Source organism: Grammomys surdaster, unplaced genomic scaffold (assembly GCF_004785775.1).
Source record: "Grammomys surdaster isolate TR1022 unplaced genomic scaffold, NIH_TR_1.0 148, whole genome shotgun sequence".
NCBI classification, from domain to species: Eukaryota; Metazoa; Chordata; class Mammalia; order Rodentia; family Muridae; genus Grammomys; species Grammomys surdaster.
This window is the reverse complement of record NW_021604606.1, coordinates 1,798,482-1,810,734: the sequence shown is the minus strand read 5'-3', so window position 1 is coordinate 1,810,734 and position 12,253 is coordinate 1,798,482. Positions and strand designations below refer to the sequence as shown.

The 12,253-nt window shown below is 38.3% G+C and overlaps 1 pseudogene; it reads left to right on the top strand.

The window, feature by feature from the left end:
* The first annotated feature begins 10,807 nt into the window (after positions 1-10,807).
* On the top strand, positions 10,808-11,435 carry LOC114619195 (annotated as a pseudogene).
* Positions 11,436-12,253: the final 818 nt, after the last annotated feature.

The window sequence follows — 12,253 nt, the reverse complement described above, 5'->3', positions numbered from 1 at the left end:
TCTATTATTAGTGCACAATTGGGCATATGTTGTCAGGCCAGTAGTTATTTTTGTAGGTAGCAAGATTTACAGTTGTATAGGGATGTTGATTATTTTTCTCCCCTGGCAGTCTGAATAACACTTTTTTTTAAAACACAATAAGAGCTAGCTATCAGGAAGGAGGCTTCCCTGTATCCATAGATTAATGCATCTCTTACTCCTCATCAAAGACCTTCTTCCTTTCAGCAGCAGTGAACCACAAATGGGCAAAGTGCAAAGAATAAATGATTGTGGAGTTCCAATCCCCAAATGGGATAGCTATAACACAATTTCTACATCCACATTTCAGGAAACATCTAGAAAGAGGGAGCAGGAAGACTGTAAGAACACGAGGACAGGAGAAGAGGACTACTCTGAGAGTGTCTTCTGATGTGAAAGTGATGTTGTACCCAGGAACTCCAAACAGTTATGATTGCCTGCACAAATTCTTCACAAGATCGCACCAGTCAACATTTCAGCATCAATTGGGGAAGGGCTCACAACGCTTCAAACCCTAGTTGAGGAGTGCTACAGGCACTCTGTAGCTGCTGACTGAGAGAGACTCAGTTTCTACTGGGTCAAGCTCAGTAATCAATCAGCTATGCCCCAGTGGTAAGCTTTATACCCTTGTGTATGTAGGCAACACCACCTGGATTTAGTAGATTATATATGTATATACATGTATGAAGAAGAGGACATGAATTTTATATGGGGTACATGGGAGGAGTTGGAGTCAGGGGTAGAAGGATGGATATTATCAAAATGCCTTATACTCATGTATGAAATTCCCACAGAATAAAAACTTCAATAATCAGGAAAAGCTGGCTTAAATTTTGAGCAGTGGTGCATTTATAAAACTCCTAGAAAGGTGCTTTAAATAAGCTTACAATGTAAGAAACAAAACTGGCTAATGTGGTGGTGAAACTGTAAATTACTTTTAGTTATTTTTTTTTGCTAGACAAAAGATTAACATGGAAATGCAGAGTTTGAGCCCATAGTTAATAGTTTACAGTAAAGTGGCACACTGTCTACCCCTTTACATAATTAAATGATCCTTTGAAGATCCTATCACCATTTCAGTGAAATACTGGAAAACATATAACTCATATAACTCCCCATTCCTAGCTTTTAAATAATGTATATTAACCATAGACAGGATACCTTACTCTGGTATACACTAGCTTTCCATATTTTGTTTTTTCATCTGTAAATATGGGTCAAAAGTTATTCTTTGATCATCATCGTCATCATCATCATCATCATTTGCTCCTCAACAAATGGAAACAGTAGAAATAATGCCTGAAATCGTAGAAGATGGAGCTAAGTGAAACTAACATCCATGACTAGTCCTAAAGACCTGAGAGTATTGGGATGTGGGTGAAGAAATGGACTGTATCCTGGTTATTGTACTTAGGGGATGGGAAATCTAGATGGAAAACCAAGTGATAAAAGGGGAACACCCCCATAGAGGCAGGTGCTAGGGAGAGGGGACAGGTGATTTGTGGAGGGGAAAATGGCAAGGGGGATAACATTTGAAATGTAAATAAATAAAATAACCAATAAAACATGGAAAAAGAACATTTCTGTATAAATAAATAAATAAATAAATAAATAAATAAATAAATAGGCAGACAAATCTAAGCAGCAGTCAAATGGAGAAGAAACCCAGAGGTAAATCCAGGAGCATGTTTCAACCAAAGGCTTACATGAATTTGAACCTCAAATGAAGCATTGAGGCAAAAAGAAGATGAGAGTAAATCCCAACCAGAATTCCATATTTGAGTCATAAAGGATGTACAGTCTTTGTACTATTCAGCTTTGCCAGTATTGTGGGATGGCATATTCTTGAAGACTGAGGTTACCCTGGGCAACAAATAGCAAAAAGACTAGAGATAATTTACATTGGGCCTTTGTTTAGTATCTAAAAATAGAAGGTATTTAATAGAATACTAGTGATTATACTTTTTATATTGTTTTCTCTCAGTGCAGGTTATAGGTGAGGTAGTTTTCTTTAAAAAAGAACCATGTCAGAATAAAGAATCTATGACTTTTATGATAAAACCTATTCATATTACTGTTGAAAATGAGATGGACAGCTGTTATTTTTGTCTGCTGTGGGAAACATGACAGCAATGCTACCTACATCTTCCATCCAGACATAACTTATTTACCAGTTACAGACAATGTTAGCTAATAGCCCCCAACTCCAGTGTCCTTAGGATTTGCATAGGCATATCGTTTTGAAGCCCTCTTCTTTTGATTTTACATTTATTTATTTTTATTCTGTAATCATGTTTTACAATTCAGACTTCATCCTCCCTCCAGGTCTGCCACCCCACCCCCCGACTGCTCCCCTTCCCATACCTCCCCCACCCCTGTCTCCAAATGGATGTCCTCACCCCTGCCCCCACCCCACCAGGCCTCCACACTCTCTGGGGCCTCAAGTCTCTAGAGGGTTAGGTACATCTTCTCTCTCTGGTGCCGGACCAGGCAGTCCTCTGCTATATATGTGTCAGGGGCCCCATACCAGCTGGTGTATGCTGCCTGGTTGGTGGCTCAGTGGTTAGTTGAGACTGCTGGTCTTCCCTTAGGGTTACCCCCTCCTCAGCTTCTTCCAACCTTTCCCTAATTCAACCACAGGGGTCCCTGGCTTCTGTCCATTGGTTGGATCCTAGTATCTGCCTCTGTCTCTTTCAGCTGGTGGTTGAGTCTCTCAGAGAGCACCCATGCTAGGCCCCTGTCTGCAAGCACACCATAGCATCAGTAATAGTGTCAGGGCCCCAGGAGGCACTCTACTTTTAATGCAATTTCTGCCTGATGTGGGTCTTCATCAGTAGACATTCTTTACTCAGTGGATTAGCTGAAGTTGTGAGATATGCATTACAGCCTGAAGGAGCTCTCTGCCACTTTCTACTTCTCCCTCAGCTTCTTGAGCCATCAAAGTTTGAAGGCCTTCTCTGTTGATTCTTCCTCCCTCTCCTTTCTCACACGTGCTAAACTACTCAATTCTATTGCACTCTGTCTCAACATTTGCTTCCCAGGAGATCTGAAATAATACAGTTATACTGAAAGTGGTTTGAGGAAGCAGGGGGGAAGATGAAGAACTGGGGTTATGTTAATCACCACCTAACAGGCAATGAGGACCCCATCCTGGGTTGTAGAAGGGTCCCTAATCTAATGATCCAATCTCATGGTTAAAATTTCTACTGGTGGTGATTCAGAAGAAAGTTCTGCTGGAGGGGGATGTTCTGACTTGTGGAGGGACTTGAAAGGCTTTGATGGAATAATCACAATGCACAGAAGCAGTGGAATTGCTTGGTTGCATTATGTTTCAAAGGCACTCTAGAGAGATAATGAAAACTAGGAGTAGTTAATGAACAATTGACAAACAAATGTGAAGGACAGAAGGCCTCTTTGGTAGTTTACAGAAAAGACACTTATCTTCTTCAGTGGGAGAACAGATAAGTCTGAGAACAAAACTCATGATTCAATTGTCACATTCACTGTCCTTACAAGATGTTTCAAGGCTCAGTTAGTCACTGTATTCCACCAAGGTCAGAGCTCTGGGGAAATCTTGAGTTTTGAAAGATGAGACTGGGACAGAGGTGATGTTCAAAACTGGCTTTCTGAGCTGCTTTGAACAAAGACTCTGTAGAGGTGGCCTACTCCCCACCGTTAAGAGCTAATGTAGGACTCTACACAACTGATACTTGTTAATAGAAAGAACAATGCCAATGCCACTCACATGGGAATGTGCTGGGTCTGATGAGGGTGGGGTATATCCAAAGTGAGCTATGAGACCCATTAACCCCGAGCTTACAAGAGCCATGGGGTAACAGTGGACTAAATTTTCATTGTGAGTGATCAATAAGGACAATAACTCATTGTCCTCCTAATTTCTCCTCTATAAGGAGAACTTATCGACTTCACATCACTGTACTGGGATACCTTGACAAAGACTTGAGGGGAATGGGGCAAACTTACTGCCTGGTGATTCCTAAAGGGGTAGTCCAAGCTGAACTAAGCACAAACAACTACATTTTTATAACAAATAATAAATCTAGAAATGAGGAATATGAGACAAATGTATAGACAGCAATGCATTTATTATGTAAGACCAAATGTCACCACTGTCACTTGTGGATTATGCCCCATGGAAAATCCCAATGCTGTCAGAAAAACACTGTTGAGATGGCCATTAGTATTACTAAGGCATTTTATTATGGTTTTGGCTCCAGGCTTGCCTAGATTGTAATGCAGAGGCTGCTATAAAGCTTGGTTTGTTCATAACAACAGGGATGGTGGGATTTAAAACTGGACAGGTGGTAGTGCTTAATCAATGGGAACCATGGGGGTATGCAATTATCATTATGACAAGAAATCACTGGAGTGGTTGCCAAGGAGTCTTAGCCAGCAGCAAATTGTGATGATGTTTGAAAGCTACAGTTCTCTACGGGCAAACCTGATGGGTAGTCACTCAGGGTACTGCTTAATCAAAAGGAAACAAAAGTGTGGACATGGAGAACTCAGTATCAGTCTCGTAGAAGGTCCAACTCAATGCCCATTCCTAAATCCAAGCTATGTTTTTGAACTAGAACCCACTGACTGTTCTCCACATCCCTAGGAAAATACATCCTGAAATACTATGGTAAGTGCAGTATCAACTAGGACAGATGTAATCATAAGTAATGGTTAAATTAGGGAAAAGTCAAATGAAGACAGTGGGAGGGGTATTAGATAAATACCTGAGCTATCATTGAACTCCATAGATCCAGAGTGTTATGGTAATCTCCTATTTCAGTATAGATGTATGAGGGCCAAAGTTTAGCTAACATGTTTCTAACTGGCTTCATGGACCTACCTGCTTTGAAAGGATGAAAATAGAAAAAGGGATGGCCAGTAGGAATCTTATATGTCAGTAGAACATTTAAGGATCCAGAGTTTAGAACATGATAACACATCATCTTTAAAGTAAAATATAATAGGTGATCTAATATACTTCTCATAAAGAATGGAAGCCACTATACCCATGATCTCTCTTCGAGATGATACTTTACATATTTAGGAATATTGTTCTGGAAAGATAACTAGGTGGTACAAACGCAGCCAATGTTAAACGTTATAGAAAAGTAGAGTAGTCTGCTGCAGGTCCAGGCTACAGTGCAGTCAATTTTACTGATCCAGAGGACTTAGAGTTGGGGTGTCAGAAATGTATAGAATTTATGCTAACTCCCAGGGGAAGAATTATAATGTGCCTCTGTTATTCTGCATTAGGCTACTAGGCACTACTAGTAGGTTAGGATGTAGTGGTTGATCATGGGCCACAAAGACACTAGGAATGTCAATAGGTGGTGTATCCTGTCAGACTCATAAAACTATAATCTTATGTGGACCCAGGAACAATACATTAAAAGATGGAAATTATACATCCAGAATCAATCCTAAATAGGCCCAAAGGGTATCAGTAAGCTACATGAGCAGATATATTACACACAAAGTTATTCTACTATGATTGTACCAGGACATTTTCCTAAGTTCACATCTATGGCCTTATGTGGGCCATGTACAATAAATCACCAGAAGGAGGAGAAAAATAAATCTGAATATAGCTTAAACATAGTTCAACTGGATATATAACTGTAAGCTAAATATACAGTAGTTACTTATCACCATGCTTGAAGTGTCATTAAAGACAGCAGTGAAGAAAAATGTCAGTAGGCAGGCAGAGCTTATGCAGACCACCTACTCTGAACTTTGTATAGAGGGAAAGAAATACAATATGAGAGCATATTCAGAATTATGTATGGACAGTGACACATAAGCTGGCTGGCTGTTTGGAAAGGTAAAAGGAAAGTAAAATGAAATATTTGAAGGCAAGAAAATGGACCTATAAAAATGGGCACAGATGGACTAAAAGAAATGATTCAGCAGTTACAAGCACCGACTGCTCTTCCACATGATCAGTGTTTGATTCCCAGTATCCACATGGTGGCTACCATCTGTAACTCCAGTTCACGGGGGATCTGATGCATTCTTCTGCCTTACACAGACACTGCATGCCTCTGATGCATAGACATATGAAGGCAAAAGATCCATAAGCCTAACAAACAAATATAAATCTCAAAATTTCTTAATGGACACACAGATTGAAAACTTCCATATCACATGTTGCTATTCACTAGGGAATGTATACCATGGGAAAGACAATGAGTGACCGAGGAGACAGATGGCAGGCAATGAGCACATAAAGCCATCTATTGAGGGTGTCTCAATCATTTGTGTCAACCAGAAAAGGCTTAGGCTAATTTTAGTTGAGTTTCTGTTACTTAACAATCAACAGGCCTATTTAACTCATACAGTGACCATGAATTAATTACTTCCTTTAACGGGGGGGGGGGGGGTCAGTGAACACACTATGATTCTTGCATTGAATATGGGATTTTTTCATGTTACTGATTTAAACCTGATTTGTATGTTTGACCACTAAACTATAAAGGATGCATTTTGATACTCATTTTTAACTTATATAATAACTCACTTTGCTAGGGAAATAACTCACTTTGTTAGGGAGATGAGAAAAAGGTTAACTAAGAGGTTCCTAAAAAACAGTTCTGGGACCGTGAATGAATTTACAGTCTGTTACATAAAATTATCTACAATTTTTTTACTACAGAACATAGGTTGAATATTTGATATTTCTGCCTCAGTTACCTTAGTGGTGGAATTGTAGGAGTGTCTGCAAAGTAGTTCTGGATTTCTAGTTCAAGAAGAAGCCTTGGAGTTTTAAACATTTGAAGGCAAATGACTTACACCTTTAGTTTGAAGTGCCTAGGCTATAAGAAACATCATAAGATATGATTTCTCAATACCATGATGTGACTACAAAAACTGAACAAGAGTTGAGGTTTTGTTAATTATACCACAAATTTGTGTGTATGTGCATATACATATGAGGAGCACTTACACACTTATAACCATTTTCTCATTTCTCTTTACCAAAAGTGCCTACAAATGTTAGTGGGGCATGTTGATGTCTGAAAGAAACATAGCATTTCTCAGGCTCTTTTGCAGTTAAATGAATATTTTATCGAAGTTCCAGTCAGTGCATTTTAAATGTGTTATTCCGAAAGGGAGAGTAAACATCCTCAATTCTTTTTTATTGAATGAAAAGTGAAATGAAGATCGAAGCTCAAACAGCAGTCTTGGGGCACAGTGTGGCACCTATATTTTAGGGATAGTCAAAGAAAAAGTCAGGCAGGTCCAAATTCCCTGATCATAATCATGCCTGTCTATCAACACAAGATTGTTTAGGACTCTATTTCTGTTCAAGAAAAATAAACCCGGTTAGGTTAAGTTAATGTTTGCAGTTTCTGTCACTTGTAGCCAATACTCATCATGGTACAAGATCATATTACAAATTAATGGTGGGATTTTAGTACTATTAATCTTAAGATCTATTTCTGAAGATAATTACATAACAGAACTGTTTATTGATATTGCTGCCAGTTGAAGTCAATAAAAAACCATAATAGTCCTTCTATTTCATACTGGGAATGAAAGTGAGAGATGATTCTATGTTTCCTAAAAGAGCTTTCAAACATCCAAGATAAAAGGCAAGGAAAATGAGATGACAACAGCTCTGAATTACTGTACATAAAATCATAGGCTTTTGTATAACCAGAGCAAACCTTCACAATAGTGCCAGGGGTAGGAGCTGAGTAAGTGTGAATAATAAGTTGTTCATTGTGCAGTCATAGAGTTGTTGCTCATATCTGGTTATCAATATTTAAGGAACAGTCAATTAAGACAACATTGCATTTTTATTTAGTATTATTAAATTGTCATAAAAAGAAATTTGAATATTTTGAAAAAATAGTGTCAAGGAAAAAATTGTCAAGTAGAAAAAGATATTGAATTTAAATTCTGTATCCACAGACCTCGTGACTGTAGCTGGGATTTGATCAAGGATTACCTTTAAAATAATTTTTAATAAGCTTGAACCAAGAATGATGATTAAGATGACTTAATAAAATTCCAAAGAATTAAAGAAGTTTGCTGATTGTCAATTGAAATCTGAGCAGAATTAATTTGATTGATCAAATTCAAAATGCAGATTTACAACACTCTCTAATCTACATTCATTAATGCTGATGGGGGCTTGACCTGGGACATAGTATATCACAAGGGTATATATTGTTCGTACATTATTTTTACTTAAAATATTTTGTGTTCATGCCCCAGTGATGGTATCATATCCATATAAATATACTAATTATACTCAATGTATCACCTAAAAGGAGAACATGAAGTTAAGAGGAAGATACGTTGGGAAGATGGGAGAAAGGAGTGGGGTCATGGGTAAGTTCAAGAAACATTGGATAGTTGTATGAAATTTTCAAAGAATAAACATGTATGAGACATTCTAAACTCATTATTTTAGTTAGGCATCTTTTAGACAATGAGAGATGTTAATGAGAGTAAATACCACAGAGAGTACCTCTCCTCTATCTCCTTTCAGGTGGTACCTCATTATCCTGACTGAACTTGCATTTTGTTTTGTTGCATCCTAACAGAACTTGTCAAACCAGAATTGGGAAGGGCAAGACCCATATTGAATCTGAAATACAAGTTTAATTGTCAATAGTCTACTGTTAGAAACCAAAAGGGAGGCTCCTTTCTCCAGGCATTCTGACAATTTCAAGGAAAATCAGGGAACTTATCTGAAGACTACATATACTACAGACATAGAACTGGAGGAATTCAGCTGGGACAAAACTGGTAGCCTCCTCTCTGAGACTAACTGCCACAGTATCAGAAGACACTGTGCAAGCTACCAAGGGACAGAAGCAATTAGTAGTCCTATGCAACTTTAAAACCTATGAGCCACAATATTGACTGGCAGCCCAGCAAGATAGCCCCAAGGATGCAATAGTGGCACTTACATTTTGTGGTTAACAACAGCTCTCTAATTAGACTTAATGCTCACACAATAAAAGGCAATGCATGCCTGTTGCTGTAAACTTGGCCAACTACCAGTGGCTGGTGAGATCATGAACTCGAGAGGACAACATATTATTTCTACTTTTTAAAATAAGTATAATTTTTAGCTATATTCTAAATACTTATCCTTATATCCACAGAGAAGTGTAACTTTTTAAAATTTTATTTTATTTTTCACTTACTCACTTTATATCCTGCTCACTGCCCACCTCCCTGTCACCCCCTCCCACAATCCTTCCCCCATCTCCTCTCACCTTCTCCTCTGAGCAGATGGGAGACCCTGGTGTATCCCCTCATCCTGGAAGATAAGTATAACTTTTACCTCATATCAAAGAAGTTTCTTTTTGCGGCCATGGATATAGAAATCCACAAATAGCCAAAGTGCAGAGAACAGCAGATATGGGGTTTCCAATTCCAATTAATACAGCATAACCTCTATATCTAAGGCCCAGAGAATGTAACAGAAGGGGAAGCAGAAATATTGCAAGAATCAGAGGACCAGGATATCTTCTTAAAATAATACATTTTATATATGACTGAGAAGTTGCACTCTTGTAATCTCTACAATATGGTCACCTAAAGCAGATCTGCATAATCACAACACCAGATGACAGACCAACATGGATAAGGAAAATTCCACAGGACATAGATGAAAAGTTATAGGCAACTAATGGCTGTGAGAAGCAGAAGAATGAGTGTTTTTCAGTATGAGTCCCCGATATAGCTCTGAATAGCTATATGCATATGAGGAATACTAAGTGGACTCAGCTGATTATACTTGTATATACATTTATGTGCCAGTAACAAGGAAGAATTCATGAGTTTGAGGAGTAGTGGAGGGGATCAAGGGGGAAATTAAGGAGTAGAAAATATGTAAATATAGTACCTAGTTATGAAATGCTCAAAAATATAAACAACCTGTTTTGGGTTTGTTGTTGTTGTTGTTGTTATTGGAGATGGAGAGAGTAAGGAGCATGAAATCAGAAGGGTAGGGTCTGGGAGGACTTGGAGAGAGGAAAACATGATTAAAATATATTTTATAACAAATGTAAAGAAAAACTACATTAAAAGTGTTCTAGATTATTAGTCTCAACTTTTTTTTTCTGAGACAGGGTTTCTCTGTATAGCCCTGGCTGTCCTGGAACTCACTCTGTAGACCAGGCTGGCCTCGAACTCAGAAATCCACCTGCCTCTGCCTCCCAAGGGCTGGGATTATAGGCGTGAGCCACCACCGCCCAGCTATTCTCAACTTTTTATCATTCCTATTTAGATAAATTGGATTCTAGGACAAGTTACTGGTTGGAGCAGAAGTAAGCTTATAAGTTTGTACAGGGTTACAGTATCTATAACAAAATGTATGACACCAATTTTAAGGCAATATATACTCACTTTTGAAGATGCATCAAGTTACCTGCCACTCACCAACCTACAATTTACATTTATAGACAGTTTGTTGAGAAATTTTGTATTTAAATAACCACAAGTCTCAAAAAATAATTGCTTATGAAGAGCCAGTTCTAGCTGCCTCTGTCAGTTGTGAGTTTAGAATTTCAAAGACTATAAAAGGTGATAAAGATTGAAATAGGAAAACAATCTTAGAAATACTTCAAGTATACAATGGACTATTTTTCTCAGAAAGAGAACTTGTCAATGTGTCAAAACTAAAGAGCAAAAGTGTGTTTTTTATCAAAGCATCTTCTATCTCAAGAGTATTTTATAAGAATATAATCATCGAGAACATATAATCATACAGAAATGAACAAAGGCTCTTTCCAGCTAGCGCCGAGCGATGGGCATCTCTTGGGACAACTGGCACAAGCGCTGCAAGACCGGGGGATAAGAGAAAACCCTACCACAAGAAGCAGAAGTATGAGCTGGGACGGCCTGCAGCCAACACTAAGATTGGCTCTCGATGCATACACACAGTCCGAGTTCAAGGAGGCAATAAGAAGTACCGTGCTCTGAGATTGGATGTGGGGAACTTTTCCTGGGGCTCTGAGTGTTGTACTCGAAAAACAAGGATCATTGATGTTGTCTACAATGCATACAATAATGAGCTTGTCCGTACCAAGACCCTGGTGAACAACTGCATTGTGCTTATTGACAGCACACCGTACCGGCAGTGGTACGAGTCCCACTATGCACTGCCCCTGGGCCGCAAGAAGGGGGGCAAACTGACTCCCGAGGAGGAAGAGATTTTAAACAAAAAACGATCAAAGAAAATTCCAAAGAAATACGACGAAAGGAAAAAGAATGCCAAAATCAGCAGTCTTCTGGAGGAACAGTTCCAGCAGGGCAAGCTTCTCTCCTGTATTGCCTCAAGACCAGGCCAGTGTGGCAGAGCAGATGGCTATGTGCTCGAAGGCAAGGAGCTGGAATTCTATCTGTGGAAGATCAAAGCCCGGAAAGGCAAATAACCATCCTTCATAGCTCGTGTAATAAAGGTGTTTGCTGTTGTATGTAAAAAAAAAAAAAAAAAGAAAAAGAAAAAAAAAAGAAATGAACAAGGACATTTATAAAATAATATTTTGAAGTTTTGATTATGACAATAAAATACAAATAACTTTCTGAAAGGATTGAATATAATGCATATTCAATTTTGTTCAGAATCATGATGAAAGTGTAATACATTAAAATATTTAAATATATGATCACTATAATAAAATATATTTGTGACATAATTTTTTGTAGCCTGGGAAATGAAGCTAGGGCCTTGTGCCTATTAAGTAAGTGTACTACCATTGAGATATACCACCTAGTAATTCATGATACTATTGAGTGAATATGGAATGTAAAAATCATAGTATAAAATTATAAATCTACAACTGTGATTGCCTGTACAAGATCAAGCCAGTCAAAATCTCTGCATGTTGTGTGAAGGGGCTTTAGAGGTTCCACCACTAGTGGAGGTTCTATTGGAAGTTGATGTCTGCTAGAGGTAATAGAATCATTTTTTTTCTGTGGTGTGGCCATTGGTAGGATGAAAATGCTCATTCAGGGAACACTAACTGAACTCAATGGATTATTAAAACAAAGACATGAAGTTGAGTGGGAAAAATGGAGGTGGTTATTGTGGGATAGATAGATTTGGAGATATATTTGAGCAAGATACATTGAGTGTCTGTGCATGTGTTGCATGCGTGTGTGTGTGTGTGTGTGTGTGTGTATGAAATCACTAAAAATACATTTAAAAGTATATCAAAAGTACTATGAATCCTACAAGTACAATATTGCT